This window comes from Eriocheir sinensis, chromosome 5 (genome assembly GCF_024679095.1).
Source record: "Eriocheir sinensis breed Jianghai 21 chromosome 5, ASM2467909v1, whole genome shotgun sequence".
NCBI classification, from domain to species: Eukaryota; Metazoa; Arthropoda; class Malacostraca; order Decapoda; family Varunidae; genus Eriocheir; species Eriocheir sinensis.
Window position 1 is genome coordinate 15,104,284 of NC_066513.1, and position 25,042 is coordinate 15,129,325.

The following is a 25,042-nucleotide window of genomic DNA, read 5'->3' on the forward strand; positions in this document are numbered from 1 at the left end:
TTTTTGTGCTTGGTTGGGTTAAGAAAGGTAAATGAATATGAAGGTAAGTGGAAAGCCCAAGATAATTAATATGAACTGAGAGAGAGAGAGAGAGAGAGAGAGAGAGAGAGAGAGAGAGGCCCAACGAATACTGGCACACACAAACAAACAAAAAATTAAAAACAGGAAAAAGGGAGAATCACACCACATACAAAATGGCGACATTCTTAATAGCAAGCAAAATACAACTCCTAATAACTTCCTTGCGTTAATTGGAGGCTTAGGCGTTTGTTTTGGTAACAGTGTGTGGCCCGCGGCGATGTCAACACTACGGATGACGTCACGCGGCCCGCCAGCCAATCACAGGCCTCCCCTCCCTCTGACGTCTTCTTATTTATGCGTCATCCATCACTTAGGCCGCGTTGCCAATCATTATAATTGGCATTTTTTACGTGTCACGAACTTGTATATGTATGACGCGTTAGCGGAGAGGGAGCATGGGCCTGTGTGTGTGTGTGTGTGTGTTGGTGGTGGTGGTGGTGGTGAGGACATGGGTGGTGTGGTGGTGGTGATCGTGGTGTACAAGTGATGGAGTATAAAAGGTAATGACGGTGGTGGTGGTGGTGGTTGAGGTGGTGTAGTGGTGATGGTGGTGGTGATGGAAGAAGTGGATTTTCGGCCATATCCTTTCTTTCCTTCCTCTTATTCCTCTTCTTTCCTTCCACTTTCTTTCCTCACTTTGTTTTTTTGTTTTTGTTTTCTCCACGTCTTTTCTTTCCTTCTTCCTTCCTAACCCCCTCCTTACCCTTCACTTCATCTTTTACTTATTCTACTGATCTCTATTTCTCCTGCCACATATTTTTTGTCCCTCCACCATTTTTCCCCTCCCATCTCCCCGCTCCCCTCTACCTACCCTCCTCCCTCCCTTCTTCCCTCCATTTGCCCCTCTTCCTTCCACCTCCCCTCTCCTCCCTTCTTCCCTCCAACATAGCCCCTTCCCTCCCCTCCTTCCTTCACCTGCCCCATCCTCCCTTCTCTGCCCTCCCCTTTTCATCCCTCTACCCCCACCTTCTTCCCCCCTGCCCCTTCTCTCCTCCTCCCTCCTCCTCTTCCCCCTCACTTTTTTTCCCCTCCATCTGTCCCCCTCCTCTCCTTCCTCACTACCCTACCCTTTCCTTCCCACCCTTCTCCCCTCTGCCCTACTTCTTCCCCCTCCTTCCCCTCAACCCCCCCTCCCTCCCCCCTTCCCTTCACCTGCCCTTCAAGGTAATTATGACAGGTAGTGACGAATGGCGACAGATCAGCAGGAATAAAATACTCCGGGAAATGAAGGCAAGACGAGGACTCCACCTACTTATGCAGACTCATGCCGCGGCGAGGCTGAAAAACGCGCACGCACGCACACATGCACACACACACACAAAAAAAAAATAATAATAACTCGCCTTCATATATTCCTTACCTTCTTTCCTTTTCCGCTCTCTCTGTTTCCCCTCGCTTCCAAGGCCCTTATTTTTTTTCTTTTTTTTTGCTTTCCATGAAGTAGATAATGAATGTGTGAGGAGACTGACTGACTGACTGACTGACTATCTAACTGGCTAGCTAACTGATTAACTAACTAACTGACTGCCTAACTGACTGCCTACTTAACTGCCTGACTGACTAATTGACTGACTAACTGACTGATGTGACTGGTTGGATGACTTCTAACTGATTCTGATCTTTTGGACTAACATCACATCACATCACATCACAGAGTAACTGACAAACTAACAAACAAAAGAAAAACGAAAAGCAGCACAAAAACCACAAAGAAACACAACAAACAAGACAAGACAAAACAAACTCCGAACCGAACTAAATAAAAAAAAGAAAATAGGAACGAAAAACAGGGCAGCCGAACACGCACCTCCCGCCACCCTGCTAAGTCGTCGCTTTTAATATAACACGACAAGTAAGGCGTATCAAAAATTCACGCTCAGGAACACTACGAAGAAGCAAAGCCCTGATGCACAACCCGAAGACGGAGAGAAGGGGGAGGCAGGGAGGGAAGGAGGAGGGAGAGGGGAGAGGTAGAAGGAGGATGGGGAAGGTATAGTCTGTTCGGAGCATGAAGGTGATAGGGAGGTAATAGAGAAGAGAATATTGAAAGGAAAGAAAAAAAAGTAAGAGAGAAGACAAGCAGAAGGAAAAGAAAACGTTGATAAGGAGGGAGATAGAGAAGGAGAAAGAAAGTATGGAAAAGAGAGAAAATATAAAAGGAGTAAATAACAGAAAAGACAAACAAACAGAGGAAGGAAGGGAGGAAGGAGCTCAATAGGTAAGTAGGAAGGAAGGAAGGTAGAAGGAGAGAGGGAGAGAGAGAACATGAGGAAAGAGGTACATACAAGGAAGAAGGAGGAGGAGGAGGAAGAGAGAGGGAAGGAGGTACGATTTTACATAATTCAGCGCAAGAAGCCCCATTAGAATTATGGCGATAGAAGGATGGGCGAGTGTTTAGAATTTCTGATGGGAGCTGATATAGAGAGAGGCTGCGAGTGTGTGTGTGGCTTGGTGATGGCGTGTATCTGATGGGGCGGGACACAGAGCCTCATTAGGGGGGAGGAGCCTTTGGGTGGGGGAAGGGGGAGTATTAAGAGTCTGAAGGAGGAGGTGAAGGGTGATGGTGGTGGTGGAGGGAGAGAGTGGAGAGAGAGAGAGAGAGAGAGAGAGAGAGAGAGAGAGAGAGAGAGAGAGAGAGAGAGAGAGAGAGAGAGAGAGAGAGAGAGAGAGAGGAAATAAGATATTATTACGGAATGATGAATTACTCCAGCACACACACACACACACACACACACACACACACACACACACACACACACGCACACGCACAGGAATTCTTCTTTTATCTCTTTCATCTCTGATTTTATTTATTGTTCTTGAGCTATTGAACGTATGGTAATTTCTTTTTCTCTTCCTCCTTTTCTTCATGTTCTTCTCGCTTCTTCTTCCTCTTCTTCTTCTTCCCCATTGTATATTTTAATGCTTTGTTGCTCTATCATGAGGAATCTGAATACTCTCTCTCTCTCTCTCTCTCTCTCTCTCTCGGCCTTCGTAGCTCTTTAGTCAGTGTTCGATAGGTTTTGTTTATGCATCTATTGTTTTGACCACGCTTGGAGAGAGAGAGAGAGAGAGAGAGAGAGAGAGAGAGAGAGAGAGAGAGAGAGAGAGAGAGAGAGAGAGAGAGAGAAAATAAGTGTTTGTTCTCCAGCTCTCAGTTATCGTATATTATAAATTTGTTTTTGGCTGAGTAAAGGGCATGACCATATAAAAAACAACAATTATATCACCAAGAATTATAATATCATTGAAATAATTTATAAATATCCCCAAAACACAGGCTTTTTATGTTCCTTAGTTCTTATGTAATATCATTATGAAAAACAACACAAGATATCATACATAACAAGAACACTATCATCATCGTCATCATCATCATCATCATCATCAAAATATTAACACTAACAACAACTAAAACAACAACAAAACCAGCAACCATTAGAACCACAAACAAGAATATGGACAAAAAAAGACAGTAACCAACCACTTAACTAACCTTACTTATATGTTACTGAATTTACTGAAGGAATGAAATATGCAGTGGAGGGGGGGGCGGGGAGAGTTAGGGGGAGAGAGGTGAACAGTGTGGGGGGGTGAGGGAGTGGATGGACGAAGATTATTGGCTAGTGGACAGATGCCTAATGGATGGGAGGTTAGAGGTGCGAGGAGAGACACGCGGGTGGGGTTAGAGGAGGAGGAGGAGGGGGAGGGGGGTCAAGGAGAGGTGATGAAAAACGTTATACAGGTGAGGTTGTTAGTGGTGAAGGTGACGGAGGTGGTGGGCAGGTGAGTTAGACGAATAAATATACTGTCTGTCTGTCTGTCTGTCTGTATATATGTATGTATGTATGTATGTATGTATTTATTTATGTATGTATGTATGTATCTCTCTCTCTCTCTCTCTCCCCACCTTCCCTTCATCACCAGGAACCTCAATAATACAAACACAGCTGGGAACTTCGATAGCATTTTCCCACCACATTGCCGGGTCCTCAAGTCCTCCTCTCCTCCCTTCTCTCCATCCCTCCCAGGCCCTCCATCTGGACCTCTCCTCCCCTTCCTCCTCCATCTATCCCTTGCCGTCCATCCATCCTCACCTATCCCCCTTTCCCATTCCTCCATCTCCATTCCCCACTCCTCTTCCCCATCAGCTTCCCTTCCAGTCTCTCCATCTGTACCTCTCTTCCCTCTCTTCCCTTCCTCCCTTTCCCCATTCCTTCTCCTCCTCCTCCTCCTAGTCTTCGTTCTCCTCCTCTTCCAGCGACCGATAAACACGGTTAAAAGAGTAAACGGGCCAATCTGTGCTTACCCCGCAACCCCCTGAATACTGCAACAGCCCACCACCGCGTATGTTATTTAAAATGATAATTGTTTGGCCTCCTCTTCCCACGCCAACCCACGAATCTTTCATGGCGTCCTGCTGCTACCGCGATTGTGTCTGTTCTGCTTCTGTTTCTGCTTCTGTCCGCTGTTTCTTTCACCAACACACTCACTCACACACCCACATGCACCCCCCCCCCCCACACACACACACTCTCATCCCTCTTCCATCCAGCTCTTCACCCACTGTTATCCTTTACACAGACAAACAACCCCTTCACTATTGATTTTTCTATGTATTCGTTCCTAAAACCTTCCTTTCTTTCACCTACATATCCCACTTTCACGCCTTCATTCTATTGATCTATCCACTGGCCTCCACATCTATTCATCGTAAATGGACTCTTCCCCCTCATTTACCTATCAATGTCTTCCCTATTTGTAATTTACGTATTCAATCATAGTCTTACTCATCCGCTTACTCATTCTCAAGCCTTCTCGTCCCTTGATCCACTTTCTTCCACCCATGTATCCCTTCCCTTCCCTACCTTCTCTCGTCTAGCATCTTCAACATCCACTAATCCATTAACTCTCCCTTTAGTTCACCGGCCCATAGAACCATTACCTGTCCCCTTTCTCAGCATCCGTCTCCCATCTTTAACGCGCCTCTATACGTGTAGGGTTGACGTGGTTAGGTTTTTGATGCATCTTAGAGAGAGAGAGAGAGAGAGAGAGAGAGAGAGAGAGAGAGAGAGAGAGAGAGGTGGGGTCAGTATGTGTGTGTTTGTATATATGTGCGTGAGGGGGGGGAGTAATAGTAAATGCATTTTAGTAAAGCTTGTTATAGTAAATGTTCTTTAGCATAATGTTTTGTGGTGTGATTCGTAGTACCACTAATTATTTTGCTGTGTTTTTTAATTAATGTTTTCTGATGTTTATTGTCCTTTCATGCCGTACTATATTTTTTTTATTTTTTTTTAGTTTAACAGCAATCATGGTAATTTAAGTCCGTGTGTGCGTGTGTGTGTGTGTGTGTGTGTGTGTGTGTGTGTGTGCGTGTGCGTGTGCGTCTTGGCGTCACCCGCACCTGGACACGCACATCAATCACCATTTCCTTTAATACGAGGATATAGAATAGTGTCCATCGAGGAAGGAATGAAAAGCACATCAATCACGAACCAAGATAATGACCAAATGTGTGTATGTGTGTGTGTATGTGTGTGTGTGTGTGTGTGTGTGTGTGTGTGTGTGTGTGTGTGTGTGTGTGTGTGTGTGTGTGTGTGTGTGTGTGTGTGTGTGTGTGTGTGTTAATGCCGGTCAGTAATCTCACCAGCAAATTAAACTTGTTGACAATGATAAAATGGGAACAAAACAGAACAAATTGCATGCTAACGTTAAGTGTTGTACGGCACGGAAAACACACACACACACACACACACACACACACACACACGTAAGAGACAGGAAACAAACAGGTGGTGGACAGGTGACGCTCTTCTTGGCGCTGGTCACCTGGCTCGCCTGCAAGCTGTGTGGTCTCAGCTCACGTACACTCGGCCATGAAAATAAATCTTGCTCCAGTACATGAATGATGGAGGTGGCGGTAGTTCTGTGGCCTCCCCGTTGTTCTTTTCTTTGCTCTCTATTCCTCTAATGCAAAAGAAATACTGCCTTTATAGTTACCACTGTTATTGTGTTTCTTCTTAACTTATCTTTCTCTATACTCTGTCGTTCATATATTAGCTGATAGTTTTGGAGATAACGACTTCAGTGAGGATTTGACGCGTTGAAACACTATACACCACTCCCGCTGCCCTCTCCTAGCTATTGATATGCTGCGCAGAATAGTAGTTTCCCCTTCTGTCTTCCCGGAAAATATTCACTCCGTTATATTATTATCTATAGCTTACTGAAGGAGAATGAATGTGAAGAATTAAGTGAGTTTTTACACTCCGGAAGCACTTTGTAATAAATGAAGTCGTAACTGTCAGAATAGTTTACCATGGCTGGAAGTCTGTAGCTTGCACCAAATGTACAAAGACTCGTATCACTTACGTAAAAATGATAGGAACAGCTGCTCTACATCTTTCATAAAACACTCTATACATCACTTTATATACCCACTCACTAACGCTGCACATCACACACTACCCACCTCATCAGGACCTCTCATGCTGCTCTACTTTCAACTACTAACACAATTAACGCTCTCTTCTCTACTCTTTTTAATAGCTGTGACATAACCCCTCTAACAGTAACACACTACCCAGTACTACTTCAATACACCACACGTCGCACTCCATTAACCTATCTTTCCATCCTGCACACTAATGTAAACACTTATTTTTTCTTCATTATACATATCACACTCATAACACCTGCCACACCGCATATAACACACACCTTATCGCACCGTTAGCACACCTCACGCTTTTCTCTACCAACTATTCCAAGCTCTGAACGCCGCCATAACCACCTTTTCTCTACGCTCTTAATGAAAACAGATTATATTGTATAGTCCGCACGCCGCACGCTCAAACGCTCGGTCCCGCACCCTGCACGCCACACTCACCCTCCCTCACGCTCACGCCGCCCCTGCACGCTGAGGCCGCCGCAGGCTATCCCGCACCTCACCTCACCAAACACGAGCCTGGCGGATACCTTTTCCTATATATTTAACCCTTTTTCATATTTCCTGAAAGGCTTGTCAGGGAATTCCACCACATAACCGGCGATTCTTATTTCTTTTTTTCTGTTTTAGTGGATGGCATCGTGTGAAATAAAGCGAGATAAAAAGTTAGGTATATCCGGCCCACTGGGAGTCAATATAGATGGGAGGCGTGTTCTTTAATAATTAATTTGACTGATTTGCCAATCTGGTCTCTTGTTATAATCATTATCCCTTGCCAATCAATGTCCGTCTGGCTGTCAGATTATCAATAATTACCGTGTGGGATAAATGTAAATGTTCCGAATATTGGTGTGTTTCGGGCCGGCCGCTCTCGAGGGAGTGTTTACCCCTGTTTACTTGTGTGTGTGTGTGTGTGTGTGTGTGTGTGTGTGTGTGTGTGTGTATTATTCTTTATTATGTGTATGTGTCTGTGTGTGTGTGTGTGTGTGTGTGTGTGTGTGTGTGTGTGTGTGAGAGAGAGAGAGAGAGAGAGAGAGAGAGAGAGAGAGAGAGAGAGAGAGAGAGAGAGAGAGAGAGAAGGGGAGGGGGGAATATCAGTCTGTCCGTCAAAATCCGTTCATGTACGTTTCTGTGTGCGTATGATTATCCTCAGTGTCCCAGGCGGCATGTATACTAATGCGTGTATGTATCTATGGAAGCATGTAATTATGTGTCAGTGTGTGTGTGTATGTATGCGGCTATACGTATGGACTCCCTGAGCACGTGGATGTATGTATTGTCATTACGAAATCGCATGACAAAAAAATTCTCCTGTTCTCTTGACGAATTAAAAATAGTGATCGTTTGCCAATATAGGGTGTGTTGTGATAACTTCATTTATATTATCACTTTTATTATTTTTCTTACTACTACTACTACAACTAATGAAACTACTATTATTACTACCACTACTTTTTCTGCTAATCTACTACGTCTACTATTTTACTACACCGTAATCCACCCAAAATAAGTAACTGAATTTCCTGGATTATTTTATTACTACTACTACTACTACTACTACTATTACTACTACTAACTCTACTGCCACTATTTTTATTACTTTTTTTTGCTAATCTGATACTACTATTTTGCCATACCATTCACAAAAAAAAAATATAAAAACTCACTTTCCCGTATTATTTATTTGTTACTATTACAGTATTACCTCTATTACTACTAACACGTCTACTACTACTGCTACTAATGTTTCTGGTGATGTACTACTACTACTATTATACCACCCTACTATTACCACTACTACTGCTATTACTCTTACCATACCATACACACTTAATATTCGGCCGCCACTGAACGTCCTCTTAACAGCCGACGGAACAGTATAACAGAGAGGGAGGGAATATTAATGGAGACATTACCCCAAAAAATAAATCATCGCCATCACAAAAATTACAGCCATCAGACGAACACTACCAGTGGCCTATAATTCTGCCGCCGCCCCGAATGTATATATATATAAAAAAAAAAAGACATTAAACAAAATTACTCTGACCGGAAGATATGGGACACACACACATACACACACACACACACACACACACACACACACACACACACACACACACACACACACACACACACACACGCAGCTGTACATTATCACTCAAAAACACGCATCTACATTAGCAAAGTTTTCTTCTATATCATTCATGTCCTCCAAACTATCCTTTTCCTCCTCCTCCTCCTCCAGCTCCTCCTCCTCCTCTTCCTTTTCGTCCACTTTCTCGTCGTCCTCTTCTTTGTTCATCTTTTCATTTCTTGTTTCCAGTTCAGATTTTCGTTCTTGTCCTCCTCCGCCTCTTCTTGTCTTCACTCATCCTTTCTTATAGTCACTGCTGATTTTCGTTTTTTGTCTTCCTCCTATTCCACTTCATCTTCCTTTAATGCACTCACCCTTCACTGTCTTCCTCGGCCTCCTTTCCTTCCTTCTCTATACGCTGCCGCATATCTTCGTCTGTCTTCCTCCTTACTAACTTTTATCCTCTTCCTCGTTCTTGGCCTGCTTCTCGTTCCTTGTCTTCACTCCTCCTCCTCCTTGTCCTCGTTTATGTCCTGCCTCACCTTTCCAGTCTTCACTCATTATCCTCTTCCACTCCTTCCCCCTCCTCTTCCTCCTCCTCCTCCTCCTCTATTACACCGTCACACACTACTAATAACACCCTGACAACACATTCGGACAAAACTCGACACAAAACCCTCACCTCAAAAATGACTATGTACTTCCCTTCTACATAACACCCCTTAGCACCTTCCTACCCCAATCCTCCCCTCTTCCCCAGCCCTTCCCCACCCCTTCCCACTCCTCCCTCACCTTCCCCAACCCTTCCACACCCTTACTCATACCTTCCCTACCCTCCCCTACTCTCCCGCGCCTTTTCCCCTTCCCTTCCCCATCAATCCCCGTCCCCTGCATACATACCCGTAAACACACTCGGCCGGAAACATAAATAATATCATTAAGGAAAAATTCGCATCGCATGTATTAACGCAGCGACCGTCCCCGCCCCGCCGGAAGTTAATTGTGTGATGCATCCTGTGGTGACGAGCCCCAGAACACCTGTGGAAGGGAAATTATATACTAATATCGCAGTCCTTAATTGCGGGGCTTAATTACACCTGTCAGGTAAGAGGCACCTGTATATAATCAAGGGAGGTGTCAAGTGGGCTCCCCAGGTAATGATGTGTGGGACTCAGGTAGATAGGACACGCTGGGAGAGAGAGAGAGAGAGAGAGAGAGAGAGAGAGAGAGAGAGAGAGAGAGAGAGAGAGAGAGAGAGAGAGAGAGAGAGAGAGTGAAAAAGAAACGAAACCGACAAAAAAAAAAACATTTTTGCACGGTCAGGGAGATAGACAGAGGAATACAGACAGACACAATGACACACACAGACAAAAAAAAAGATAGAAAGGTAGACAGACAGACAAACAAAGGAACACAAACACAGACATATCTACAACAACAACAAAATATCGGATGAACGTACAGATTTCGGGAACGTGTGAGAAACAAAAAACATTAAAAAAAACAGAAACGGAGAGAGCGAATAAAAAGATGAAAAATGATTTGCGTGGGAAAGGGAGGCGACGGCGAAAATTGTTCAAAATATTCGCTTCGTCGTTTGGTAAGCAGGAGAGAGACGATCGGGGCGGGAAGGCAGCGGAGGCGAGGCAAAGGAGATGAATTTAATGCCGGCAGATAAAAGAGGACTGTTTTGTATCCATCTCCATCGCGTAAATAAATAAGAATTCATCATTTTTGAAAGGGAGCAAAGGAGGACGGACTGACGGACGGACGGACAGACGGATGGACGGACAGACGGACTAGCAACGATATGTGTGTGAGGGTATGTTCGTGGGGGGAAAAGGGGAGGTGTATGTGTGTATATGGGGGGGATATGTGTATGTGAGGGGAGTGATGTGAATGTGTATTTTTTTTGGGGGGGGGGAAATGTGTGTGTGTGTGTGTGTGTGTGTGTGTGTGTGTGTTTGTGTGTGTTTGAGTGTGTTTGAGTGTGCCAGTTTTCTTGATGCTTTGCTCACACGCTTTATTTGTTTCGTTCTTCATGTTTTTTTTCACTATTTTGTTTTATTATTTTTTTCAGATGATCTGTTACGTTATATTCTGAGTGACTCTCTTTAGGTTTCTTTATTGGTGTACAGAGTTGCTATTTGGGGGTATTTTTTGTATGTATTTTTTTTTCTTGATTCTTAGTCGTCTTAGGGGTCGTGGAGAGTCACATTAATAGACCATTTTTTTAGTCGTTAATGTCGTTTTTATTCGGTGTTGTGACTTTGTTGATATACAGAGTCGCTAATTTATTCTTTTTTTCGTAGTTTTCCTCAGTTTTTAGTCACTCTGTGGGTGTTGTAGGGTCACATTGTCATCCCTTTTTCAGGTGTTCAATGTTCTTTTCGATGGTTGTTGTGACTCGTGTTCCAGGTCGTTGCGGGTCGTTGAGGTCCTCGCTTTGGAAATATTTTGCAGATAACTTTCGGCGCCTCGCTGCGACGCTCTGGAATTCTGAATAAAAGTGTTTGTTATTGAGCGTCTCCGTGGCCCATGTGCTACTCCCTCCCTTCCTCCCTCACTCCCTCACTCTTTTTCCTATTTCTTCCCTCCTACCCTTCCTCCCTCCCTCTCTGCCTCATCTTGTCCTTCCATCAATCCCTATCATCCTCAACTCCTATTTCATTCCCTTCTTCCCTCCCTCCTTGCCCCTTTCCTACTATTCCCTCCTTCACTTACTGTCTCTTTCCTCTATTCTCTATCTTTCTCTTTCTTCCTCCCTTCTTCTTTACCCTATTCCCTCCCTCACTCCCTCATTCCTCCCGGTTCTTCATATTGCTTCTCTCCTCCTCTTTTCTTGTTTTGTCTTCTTTTTTGTCTTCTTGATTTTATTCCGTTCCTTTCGTCTTTACTTTGGTTTGATTTATTTTCTCTATCACCCTTTTTACTGTTCTTCCTTCTCACCGTTCACCCTTTATACGTTTCATTTTATTCCCCTCGTATCATTTATTTTATCGTACCTTCCCTCCCTTCCTCACCTTCAATTTCTTCTTCACTTAAACTCCTCCCTTCCTCCCCACCTCCCTCCCTCCTTTCCTCCGGCCTTACTTCAACCTCTGTCTCCTGCCATCCTCCCCTTGTCTCCTTTTCTCCCTCCCTCCCTTCCTCCCTCCCGTTTCCAAGCGACCATTATGTTATTGCCAAATCCGGAGGTGACATATCGCTTGCTTCCTCCTGCGAAGAGTTTATCACCCTCTTCCTCCTCCTCCTCCTCCTCCTCCTCCTCTTCCTTCCACACTTATCCTTACCGTTTCCTCTTTCAATTTGTCTCATTGTTTTTAATTATCTTGAAATAGTCTCGTCCCTTTCTTTTTCATTGTCTTTTCAGGTTTTTCCTTTAAGAGAAAAGTCAAATCCGGAACACAAGCGGAACACAAATCATTGTTGCTGAATTTTTCTTTATTCTTTGCTTCCTTACTGATTTCTTTTCTTCCAACATGTTTTTCTTTTCAAATTGTCTTTACTCTTTGCTTCCTTACTTATTTCTCTTCTTCCATCATGTTTTTCTTTTCAATTTGTTTTTACTCTTTGCTTCCTTACTTATATCTCTCCTTCCAACATATTTTTCTTTTCAAATTGTCTTTACTCTCTCCTTCCTTACTTATTTCTCTCCTTTCAACAGGTTTTTTCTTTATCACATTTCTTTCTTTTCACCTTTATTTCAATAAAAAAAAATTTCAGTCGAATATTTTCTGTCCTACTCATTCACTTCACATGAAGTATAAGTGTCTGAATCTACAAGAGAGTTAATGTTAATGCAAAAAAAATAGGCTATGAGAAAAGAATGAAGTATGAAGGAAAGGCCTGGGGAGGAAAACCATCATCTTTAACCTATATCCCTCCTTTCTCCCTCCCTGCTTTCTTCCCTCCCTTCCTTCCTCCCTCTCTCCTTTCCTCCACTAGGACAGACATTAGTGTATTGCGGCGCCACGTGTTTTAAGGAAGACTAGAGGACTCGAAGTGCTTAAATATAGGGTTGTCGGATAATATATTTGCCTTTTTATATCAGATGTCAATGCGGCAATATTACAATTACTCTCTCTCTCTCTCTCTCTCTCTCTCTCTCTCTCTCTCTCTCTCTCTCTCTCTCTCTCTCTCTCTCTCTCTCTCTCTCTCTCTCTCTCTCTCTCTCTCTCTCTCTCTCTCTCTCTTTCCAATTTCTGCGACATGCTTGCCCTAGTTTTGTTTCTTAATTACGAGAGAGAGAGAGAGAGAGAGAGAGAGAGAGAGAGAGACTTTGTTTGTGTGTTTGTTTGTTTGTTCTTCGTCATTTGGCGGAGCTTCAAGCAACCAAGATTAGTTGTTTTTTAATATTACAAAGACAAGATGTGTGTAGCCTTGGCTTTACACACACACACACACACACACACACACACACACACACACACACACGCACTCATATTTAAAATCGTTGTTGTCGTTGTTCGTCATATTTTTCTTTATCGTCATCTTCCTCTTCTTCTTCTCCCTCTTCCTCTTATTTCTAAGTATTATCAGTATAAGTATTAGTATTGGTGGTAGTAGTAGTAGTAGTAGTAGTAGTAGTAGTAGTAGTAGCAGTAGTAGTAGTAGTATTTCTTCTTTTATTGTCTTAGTAGTATCAGTATTATTATTCAAACAAGATATGAAATAATAAGCAATATATTTTTGCGTTAAGAAGAATGTTACAACGGAGGAATGGAAGGGAAGGATGCACGCTTAAATGGAGAATACAGGTGTAGGTGCATGTGCGTGTGTAATGTATGTATGTATGTATGTATGAGTGTGTGTGTGCGTGTGTGTGTGTGTGTGTTTGCAAATTTACCATATGCATACGTGTGACTGATGTGCGTTTGTATGTTTGTGTGTGTCTGTGTGTGTGTGTGTGTGTGTGTGTGTGTGTGAGTGTGAGTGCATGGAAGATTGTGTGTGGGATACTTACTTAACAGAGAGAGAGAGAGAGAGAGAGAGAGAGAGAGAGAGAGAGAGAGAGAGAGAGAGAGAGAGAGAGAGAGAGAGAGAGAGAGAGAGAAGGGGTAGTAAGGGGGGGATAAGTCAGATCGTAAAAACGTGGCGTGGTTTCGTTTAACAAGTTGATGATACGTTTCTCGACCTGCCAGCCGGAGTAATAAATGAGACGTGTTTCCGCGCAGGTTAATGAGCGCGAGACGAATAAAATTACCTGTATAAACCTGGCGCGTCAACCGATCCTCTTATGTGTTTTGCGGGCGAGGAGGAAGTGTAACTGAGACTAACAACGTAAACCAGAGTGAAGAAAAAGTTAGACAAGGTGTGACGAGCGAAGGAAGAGTGAAGATGAATGTGGAGTGAGACCAAACGTTTATGAAGATTTGGAGGAAGGGCGAAGAGAGAGAGAGAAGGAGGATGTTGTGTGTGGGTGGTGTGTAAATGTTATGCTCAGTAAAATAAATAGTGTAGGGAAAAGATGCATTATTTGTTACTAGTATTTATAAACGATTTTGAAGGATTGGAGACAGGACGAAGAGAGAGAAGTAGGATGTTGCATGTAGGTGGTATGTAAATTTAGTTCACAGTAAAAATAATAATAGGAAATAGAAGAAAATAGTAAGGAACAGGAGGAAAGAGATGTATATATTGTTATTATTATTTATTATTATCATCATTATTATTACAACCGGACACAGATATCTCAAAAATATATCCATCTTAGTATCTCTTCTACCTCTTGTTTCCTCCTACTTTCAATATGCCTTTAGTTTATTTAAATACAGAATATTACACACACACACACACACACACACACACACACACACACACACACACACACACACACACACACACACAAGCACACACACACGCACAGGTGTATGAGCAGGTGAGGAACAGGTGTGGAGACATCTATATTTATGTCTGCAAACCATCCCATTGTGTACAGGTGGTGTCAAAGCTTTACTCGTGTTGGTGGTGGTAGTAGTAGTAGTAGTAGTAGTAGTAGTAGAGCTGGTGGTGAATGAGGAAGGTAAAAAAAAAGGGGGGGGGGAAAGCTGAAGAGGCTGAAAGAGGATGGAAAGTTAGAAGAAGAGGTGAAGGAAAGCGGAAGAGAAGAAGGATGAAGAGAAAGATGACGAGGAGGAAGAGGAGGAGGAGAAAGAAAAAGTAATGTGGCGCAGTTGAAGTGGTTAGGTACAATGTTTATTTTTTTACCAAGGTGTCTCTCTCTCTCTCTCTCTCTCTCTCTCTCTCTCTCTCTCTCTCTCTCTCTCTCTCTCTCTCTCTCTCTCTCTCTCTCTCTCTCTCTCTCTCATGCTTACTATACAGAACAAGAATAACATGAGAAGTGGTAGGAAGAGAGCACTTGAGGAGGACAGGGAGGAGAGGAGAAAGGGGTTAGAGAAGAAAATGTAGGATCATGTTTTTGCATATTTTGTGTGTATCATTCATATTGGCTGCTTGTCATCGTGTGTGTGTGTGTGTGTGTGTGTGTGTGTGTGTGTGTGTGTGTGTGTGTGTGTGTGTGTGTGTGTGTGTGTGTGTGTTGTAATGAATGCTTTTTGTTTCTGTGCCAAGCCTGTAACGATATATTTTTTTCTTTCTAATTCACGACATTATTGAAAAGCGAAAGTTGCCTCAATAAAAAGACTAAATGCACAGACTCTAATTTCAATAACAATCGTAATAATGTTCTTGCTTCTACTTCTACTACTACTACTACTACTACTACTACTACTACTACTACTACTACTACTACTACTACTACTACTACTACTACCACCAACACTACCATTCCTACTCTCACTTTCTCCTCCTACAAGAAAAAGGTATGCAGGTACAAAGCTCCAGGTAATAGATAAAGGGAAGAGGTGCCGGGAAAGGGCGTTGCAGTGTTTCATTTACCTGTGACACGGCGATGCTATGTTCTGCAGGTATTTGTACAGGTGAGAGAGCTAATTGATATTGTCTAATGTTGCTCTCTCACTGTCTCTTTTTCTCTCTATCTATCTGTCTATCTATCTCTTTGTATGTCTCTATTTCCCTCGCAGAATATTAAACCGGCTCCGCTAAAAAGACCCACAAACTACAACTTTTAAAAGCAACGAAATACGAAGAGAAATGTTAATGGTGGAAATATATTTTGAAATTCAATACGATACTGACACACAATAAATCAAAGGGAATTAAGCGAAAAGGAAGGATATAAAAGTATTGCGGGCAAAACTCTCTTATAGAACACGGAATTAAGTCCCTCCTGATTGTATATATATGCATTGTTGGGAAGCGCAGGCAACGTGAATTGTGTGTTTGTGTCTTTCTCTCCTCTCTCTCTTTGCCACAGTTTTCACCATCGACGAAGTGAAATGAAATGAATGGAAACACGGAGGTAAAAGGGACAGGAATAGAAGCAGAAATAATAGGTAGATAGGTATGTAGTTTTGACAGGAAAGTAGGAATATTAAAGTAAAAGAGGCAGTGACAGAAGCAAGAATGATGATAGAGAGATGGATAATTTTAGCATGATACTAAGGATATGTAGTAGTAGTAGTAGTAGTAGTAGTAAAGTAAAAGATAAAAACAGAAGGAGGAATGATAGATAGACAGATAGTTTAAACATGAAAGCAGGGAACAAGTATTATTATTAAAGTAAGAGAAAGCAACAGAAGCAGTGAGGATAGAAATACATATTGATAGACTGTAATAATATGAAAATTTGGACATGGAGTAGTACAGTAACGTATAACAACAAAAGGAAAGTGATAAATAGAGAGATAGTTTGAACATGAAAGGAAAAACTATTAAAGAAAGAGAAGCAACATAAGCAGAGACAGTTAATAGACAGATGAATAGATAGATAGATAAATATATACAACAAGAAAGTTTGGACATGTAGTAGTAGTATTATGTACACGCTAACTCACTCTCTGCTTCCTTATCTCCTGTTTGATAAGCCCGCGGCATTGAGTCCCGTCTTCTGTAATCCCTCGCCTTCTTCTTATCTCCCTTAATGTAAACTCCTTTGAGGCCTCGTGATTCTAAGTGAAGTGTTCGATGACTTTGTGTTTTGTGACGAGCTTGTAATATACATGCTGTAAGCATAAATCGCACACATACATACATACATACAAATATAGGAATACATACAGAAATACATAGAGAAACACATACATACATTGAGAAATACAGATATACATAGAGAAATACATATAGAAATACAGATATACATACAGAAATATAAAGAAATACAGAAATACACTGAAAAATACAGACATACATACAGAAATGCAGATATACACACAAATACACAGAGCAATATACATAAACACACTTATCATCATACATAAACAAATACAACCATACACACACACACACACATATATATATATATATAAATATATATATATATATATATATATATATATATATATATATATATATATATATATATATATATATAAACACATTCACATACACACACACATACATACAATCACACATACACACACACATACATCGTTTTTATTTTGTTGGGGAGGAGTGTTTCAGAGGTGAATGCTATTTTGTGCGCTGTGCCTTTTATTAACATTCAAAGTCTGGATTCAATATGGCCATTTAGCTGCCCAATATGAGATTTGAGGGACCGGCCGGCCAACGTAAATAAAAATGGTCGGGAGTTTTGGTCAATATTTTTTTGTTGTGTGTTTCATGTGTATTTGTGAGTGTGCTTGTGTGTGGGTGGGGGGTTGGAGGGAGGGGGAAGGGGGGGAGGAGGGGAAGGGTTGTGTGTGTGTGTGTGTGTGTGTGTGTGTGTGTGTGTGTGTGTGTGTGTGTGTGTGTGTGTGTGTGTGTAATTTCTTTCCAAATACTCTGTTTCCCTCACTCTCTTTAACACACACACACACACACACACACACACTCACACACACACACACACACACACACACACACAACCTACTAATACCTCGCACATCCCATCAATAACCAGACATACGAATCTACTCTCCGCTTGTGTGTGTGTGTGTGTGTGTGTGTGTGTGTGTGTGTGTGTGTGGAGTGGATAGAGGGGTGGGAAAAGCATTCAAGCCTCAGTGACTGTTATGAAATTATCTAAACATAATAGCATCGCGTGATATCGAATTATTCGCCAGCACTTATTGTTCCGTCCGCCGGACTAATGTAATTATCTCATTTAAATCGTGTAAACATTTTTTTTGTTGTTGATATAATTGCTAATCAGGAAATTATTGTGGCGTTATACTTGTCAAAATTATCGGCGGTAGCGTTGTGGTGGTGTTGCCGGCGGTAAGAGGAAGGGGAAGAGAGAGGAAAGGAGAGTTAGGAAAGGAGAAAGAGAGTAGGGAGAGGGAGGAATGAGGAAGCATGAAGTAAACAAGTAAGAGGGAGAGGAAAAGGGAGAAATAGGAAAGGAAAGGGAATGGAAAGAGGCAGGAATGAGGAGGAAGATGAGAAGGAAAGGAGAGAGGGAGAATTAGGAAAGGAGAGAGCAGAAGGAAAGGGGAGAAATGAGGAGGAATAAGATAGGAAGGGAGAAATGTAGTCAGAAAAAGAGGGAGAATAGGGAAAGTAAGAAAGAGAGGAGGAAGGCAAAGTAAGAGGAAACGGGAGATGGGAAAGGAAGGATAAAGGAGTGTTAGAAAAGGAGAAGGAATAGGGAATAAAAAAAGAGAGAAATGAGAGGAGGCATGAGGTGGGCGGTGGGCAAAGTAAGGAGAAGAAAGAGAGGTAGAAAGGAAAGGAGAAAGATGTTAGAAAAGGAAAGGGAATAGGGAATAGGGAAAGAGAGATATGAGAGGAGGCATGAGATGGACGGTGGACAAAGTAAGAAGAGAGGGAATAGGATAGGGAGGTGATCAATGAGAGAGACAGACGCACACACAGACAGAGAGAGAGACTGAGCTCGCTACATACAGAGCCTGGCCGGAAAAGGACTCGGCGCGCTGAGGGGAAATTCGAGTTAAAGCCTCAACACAAGGATGGTTTCAAACAGACTGATTGATTGGTTATTAAAAATTCTTCATCTCGGCGTATTAAAAAGTTTTGTGTATTTTGACGACTCTACGCACGTAATGAACCTCCCAGGAGCGTGGAGGCGGCCCGGCGCTCTGTCTGCCTGTGTATAAACTTTGTGCAAACTTTTTTTTTTTTTTTTTTTTGCTTCTTTTATTCATTCGCTGACTGACTCTCTCTGTCTCTCGTTCTCCATCTCCTATTCTCTCTCGGTATGTTTATCTTATTCTCTCGTTCTCTCCTATTTTCCTTCTTTAATACATTCGCTGACTGACTCTTTCTCTAGTTTTCCCTCTTTCGTTTTCTATGTCTCTTATTCTCTCTGTTTATGTTTATCTTATTCTCTCGTTCTCTCCTGCTTTGTTTCTTTAATACATTCACTGAGTGACTCTTACTCGTTCTCTGCCTCTTATTTCCTCTCTATTCATCTTTATCTTATTCTCTCGTTCTCTCTTATTCTCTCTTTCGCTTCCTTTCCCTTTCTCTTCCCCCTTCCCCCCTCACTCACACATTTTCACTAGAAGAGCTAAATTTTGGGGTTTAGTCGGAGAGATAATAGTATTTGAGGAAGGATCCGTGATTATGACGATAGCAACAGTAATAATGATGGTGATAATGTTATGTGGTAATGGTATATTTAAGTTTATTTATATGTAACTTGTTGGACATTAGCTTTTCTTTCTTTTTCTTTTTCTTCTTTGCGTTACCATGGCTTTTGTTTTTGTTATTACTATTGTTATGATTGTTACTGTCGTTATCAGTATATTTATGTTACTATTACGTTTATTATTGTTACTTTTATACTTCACAAAACACCACCGGGCTTTTTTTTTCCTTTATTGTTTTTTTTTTTTTTCCCTTGAGTCGTTTCCTTTCCTGTAAAAACACACACAAAAAAACACCACCACTACCACCGTCACCACCAAATACCACCACCACCACCACCATCACATAACACCGCCGCTACTTTTCCTTCCCCGCCCTTCCCCGCCCACCTTTAACAACCGCAGACTCGAAATCTAAAATCTATACTGTTATCGCGGCATCAAAAGGAGCACATTAATAATTAGGGGCCGAATCTTTTGTAGAACGCCACCTCTTCACTCCCGGACTCAATTATTCACGGCTAATACAGAACGCCACCAGAATTTCACTTTTTTTTTCCTTTCTCTCTCTCTCTCTCGACACTTCCAGACAGGCAGACAGACAGGCGAAGTAGTAAGGCTGTTGTTGTTGGTATTGCTTTTATGCCCCTTTTTTTCTTGGGTGTTTTCTTAGTTTCCTTCTTTATTTCTTTAGTTGTTGGTGAATATTTGATGCCATTGCTTATTTTGTGTTTTGATCTTTTTACGGTTATTGTTTCTTACTTCTTGGCTTCCTTCTTTGTTTCTTTCTTTATTTCTACTGCTATTGCTAAAGCTTTATTGCCATTGTCTGTTATTTGTGCTTGTTACTTGAGGTTTTTATGTTTTGTTTTGGTTAAGTGGTTGATTATTTTTTATTTCATTTTTTGTTGTTGTTGTTTCCTGAAATGTTATGATGTTTTCCAGATTTACTAAGGGGTCTGTTTAAGGCAATCAAAGGTGTCATGTAAGTTGGAACATGAGTGAAAGTTAATAAATAGATGTAATAGCAAGTATGAGTAAAGTGTTGTCAGGTAAACACTAACGCAAGCACATACACACAAGGAAGGAGGCAAACACACACACACACACACACACACACACACACACACACACACACACACACACACACACACACACACACACACACACACACACACACACACACACACACACACACACACACACACACACACACACAAGGAAGGAGGCAAACACACAAAGAAACCACTACCAAAAAAAGAAAGCAGTATAAAAGCCAAATAGAAACCATTGCACAACTTGAAACATAAAACACCAGACACACACAAACAAACACTAACACACGTTAGAAATAAATAAAAAAATAAAAAAACCTCACAAACTTTCAAACCAACAAAAAATAATTCAAATTGGCAAACTGTTACAAATACAGAATAAAAAATGAACCCTCTGGACGAAATAACTCAATCGCTTGTCGGTGCTCGGATCGGTTGCTCGGTGGTTCGGTTGACTTGGTTGACTTGTCGGTTGATGGGTGGGTTTACTGGTAGAATGAGTAAGTGAAGTGTGCTTGACTGTAGGGTTGATTTTCTGGTTGTAATGTTGGTCTGTTGAGGTGTGGATGTTTGTCTTGGTTGGTCATTGGTAGAATAGATTGGTAGAATAGCTGGTTGACTGGTCGGTGTATGGTTGGCTGACTCGTTGATTGATTGACTTTTTGGTTGACTAAAGCGTGGTTGTTTGGCTGGGTTGGTCTGTAGGATAACTGGTTAATTGATTAAGGTGTGTGTTTTTGACTTGGTTGGGTTGCTAGATTATCTGGTTGACGGGAGGACGGGCGGCGCAGTGACGGCTCTACAGGACTCAATACAGGTGTTCCTAATTACACGCTTCTGCCCTTGTTAAACACGATATCACTTATTAAATAATTATACCCATTTCCCGAGCCATCATCCCGCGCTGCCACTCTGATAATGACCACCACCACCATCACGACCACCACTACCGTCACCACCACTACCACTATCACCATCACCATCATCACTTTTTCAGCCTCCCTTCAGCCATCATCGGTTAGTCTTTCTCAATGGGTTTTGTTATTATTATTATGTATGGTGATGGTGGTGGTGGTGGTGATGGTGAGTATGGTGATGTATTTGTCTTCATTGTGTTCTTTTTTAGCGTTTTCTGCTATGTTATCATCTAATTTTTTCTTCTCCTTCTTACTTTCAATTTATGTTCGTCTTCCAATCAATTTTCTTCTTTCTTTTGTTTTTCCTTCTTTCTCTCGATTCTTCTATCTTCTAATTCTTCTTTGTATTCTCCCTTTCATTATTATCATTCCCGTTAGTTTTCCTTTTTTTCAATTCTTCTTTCATTTTTTTCTCACCTTTTCAATTATTTTTCTTCTACTTCCTTTCATTTGGTTTCCATATCGTGGGAGGATACCAATACCTCTCATGTACATTATTTAGACCGCTGCTGATAACGTGGGATCGATGCTCTGTTGGTTTGTGATGATGATGATATGAGTTTATGAGGTGCGTGATTACATTCCTTTTCACTGACGGTGTTTTCTTTTTATCTCATTCGCAGGCACCGAGGATGAATTCGTGGCCCTCCTGATCTTCGCCTTACGGATTTGAAGGTTAGTAATTTTTTAAAGGTTGCACACATTTTATTTGCTTGGTTATACATTTTATTTAGTTTATTTTCAATGTTTACCAGTTTTAATTAAGAAAGATCTTCAAGAAAATCACTGTTCAAAATTATTTCTATGCTATTTTATTATCACAAACATCTTTACCTGTTCGTTTTTCACCGTGTAATACTCATTCTCATACCGACATACATACATACATACAAACATACACACACGTCTACTTATAGAGAATCAACCGTACCCTGCGAGGAGGAGGAGGAGGAGGAGGAGGAGGGTGGAAGACGAGGACGAGTAGGACGAAGGGAATTGTAAGGGGAGGAAAACAAGGTGGTGGTGGTGGATTTTGGAGAACGAAGAGAGGGAGAAGGAGGAGGGAAGAGAAGAAAAAACAAGAAGATACAAAGGTAGGGAGAGGAGAGAGAGGAGTGGAAAACGCTGGAGACGGATGCAGCAGAAGAAGAAGATAGAGATGGAGGAGGAATAGGATGAAGAAAGGAGGAGGAGTATAAGAAGGATTAGGAAAAAAGGAAAAGGGGAAAAGGATGAAAATGAAGAGGAGGAGGAGAAGAAGGAGATCGAAATGAAGATAGGGGAGGAATAAGACGAAGAAAAGGAGAAGAAAAATAGGAATGATATGGAGTAAGAATAATTAAAAGGAGAGGAGATTAAAAGAGGAAAAGGAGATGGAATGATAAGAAGAGTAGTAGGAGGAGGAGATAGAAAAGGAAAAGTAGGAGGAAAAGAAAGAGGTAGCGGAGGAGGAGGAGGAGGGGGAGGAGGATCTCGTCTCACAAAACAGAGGAGAATGAACGCCCCAATTTCGATATCTGGAAAGAGCGTGAGTGTATCCGAAAACATTTGATAAGCAGTAAAATCCGCCATAATTTTTGGATATTATCTGTGTTATCCAGTGTGTCGCCGCGCAGGGGTGCAATGAGATTTTATTCATATTATTTTATTATTATTATTACTCCTTTTTAGGGGGGACATTTATTTTCTATTTATTTTTTCTCTCCCCTTTTGTATAGTTATGATATTCTTCTGAGCGCGCGGACCCAAAGGCGTTGATTGCTTCAATAACGTCGTGAGAGAGTTAAAGAAAACGATATTGTAATTATTTTTTTCTTTTTTTTAATATTATAAACTACGTGATTGTTTTTTTTTCAGGACATGTGTAGAAGAAGGGGGAAGGGAAAGGAAGGGGATGAAGTGCGTGTGTGTGTGTGTGTGTGTGTGTGTGTGTGTGTGTGTGTGTGTGTGTGTGTGTGTGTTATTCTCTAATGCCGCTGTTTGCTGTTGTAAGAATTTTTTTTTTTTTTTTTTTTTTTGCGTTACTTCGTTATAAACAAATTGTTCCTTGTCGGGGATAAATAAACGGGGGTGAAATAAGAGAGAGAGAGAGAGAGAGAGAGAGAGAGAGAGAGAGAGATGTGGAGGAAGACAAGAGGTGCGGTAAGGTAATGGAGGAAGGGATCAGGAGGAGGAGGACGAGGAGGAGGAGGAGGAGGGAAGAAGAGAAAGAGGAGTCGGAGGAGGAGGAGGGTGGGGGTGGGACACTATAGGGAAGATAGTAAGGGTAGGAGGGAAGGGAAGGGAAGGGAGGAGACGGATATTAATATGTATTTATGCATTTCCTCCTGACTCAGCGAATGGGACTTGGAATACATAAATAAATACTGGGAAATGCAAGTCCAATGTTCCGTACAGGGTTCACGCAGCCCCTCTTGTCCCCCTCCTTCCATCTCCTTGCCTCTCCTTGCCTCCTTCTCCCTTCCTTGTCTCATTTCCTCTTCCTTTACTTCCCCCTTCTATTCCTGCCTTCTTCGCACCCAAGCCATAACATTCTCTCTCTCTCTCTCTCTCTCTCTCTCTCTCTCTCTCTCTCTCTCTCATTAGTTTCGAAGGCTATTTTGGTTATATCCATACATTAATATATTCATAGGTCGATGTTCCGATGTTAACATTCTTTCTTTTCCGAATATTACATGAGAACTAAGCGTATATACCGGTCGTAACGCTCTCTCTCTCTCTCTCTCTCTCTCTCTCTCTCTCTCTCTCTCTCTCTCTCTCTCTCTCTCTCTCTCTCTCTCTCTCTCTCTCTCTCGCTCGCTCTCGCTCTTGCGCACTCTTTGCATCCATTCCTTTCTCATATTATAGTAAGGACAAAGAGAGAGAGAGAGAGAGAGAGAGAGAGAGAGAGACAGAGACAGAGAGAGAGAGAGAGAGAGAGGAAAAACACGGGAAATTAGTGGATAAACAGAACGTAAAAACAGCCTCAAGAGGGGTCACTATCGTAGATTATTTTGTTTGCTTCTTCACCTTGCTTTCCTTCCCCTAATGGCTGCTTGGGGGACGCTCTGTCTGTTTGTATGTATGTATGTCTGCCTGTCTGTCTCTCTGTCTGTCTGTCTCTCTGTGTGGATGGATGGATGGTTGATTGGCTGGCTGTTTAGTTGGCTAGCTGGTTGAGTGACTGGTCGGGTAGCTGGTTGACTGAGTGACTGGTTGGCTGACTGACTGACTGACTACGTAACTGACTGGCTATGTGTATGGTTGGCTGAATGAGTGACTGACTGACTGACTGACTGACTGACTGGCTGGCTGGCTGGCTGACTGACTGACTGATTGACTGACTGACTGACTGATTGACTGACTGACTGATTGACTGACTGACTGGATGAATGCATGGATAGATGGATGGATGGATAGTTAGTTGGTTGGTTCGTTGGCTGGCTGACTAACTGACTGACTGACTAACTGACTGGGTGTGAGGGTGGTTGGCTGACTAACTGACTAACTGACTGACTAACTGGGTGTGACGGTGGTTAGCTGAGTGGCTGACTGGCTGACTGGGTGGCTGGGTGGCTGGCTCGATTTGTGTGTTTGTTTATGGTTTTGTGTTTTGTCTCGTAATTTTTGAGGTTAAGTAAGAAGTTTATTTTCCCTCTTCTTAAATAGCCGTTGTCTTACTATCAAGGATCCTCTCGCCGTGTTGTTTTGAGGTGATGAGAAGATTGTTTTGCGTTTTTTTTTTTTTTTTGTGCTATTTGTTTGTTTTCTTATTCTTTATATTCTTTCCACGTGAATTTTTTTTTTTATTTATTTATTTTTATTTTTTTTGGTTGAAGTTACGTTGTCTTAGT

At 41.9% G+C, this 25,042-nt stretch overlaps 1 long non-coding RNA gene across 1 annotated transcript in view; it reads left to right on the plus strand.

Annotated features, from left to right (window-relative positions):
- LOC126984600 (uncharacterized) overlaps nucleotides 1–25,042 on the plus strand; it is a 141,439-nt gene that overhangs the window by 24,154 nt on the left and 92,243 nt on the right. Inside the window, exon 2 of the long non-coding RNA XR_007737115.1 lies at nucleotides 21,833–21,884. This is a non-coding gene — a long non-coding RNA (uncharacterized LOC126984600). The remainder of the gene's footprint in view (nucleotides 1–21,832; nucleotides 21,885–25,042) is intronic.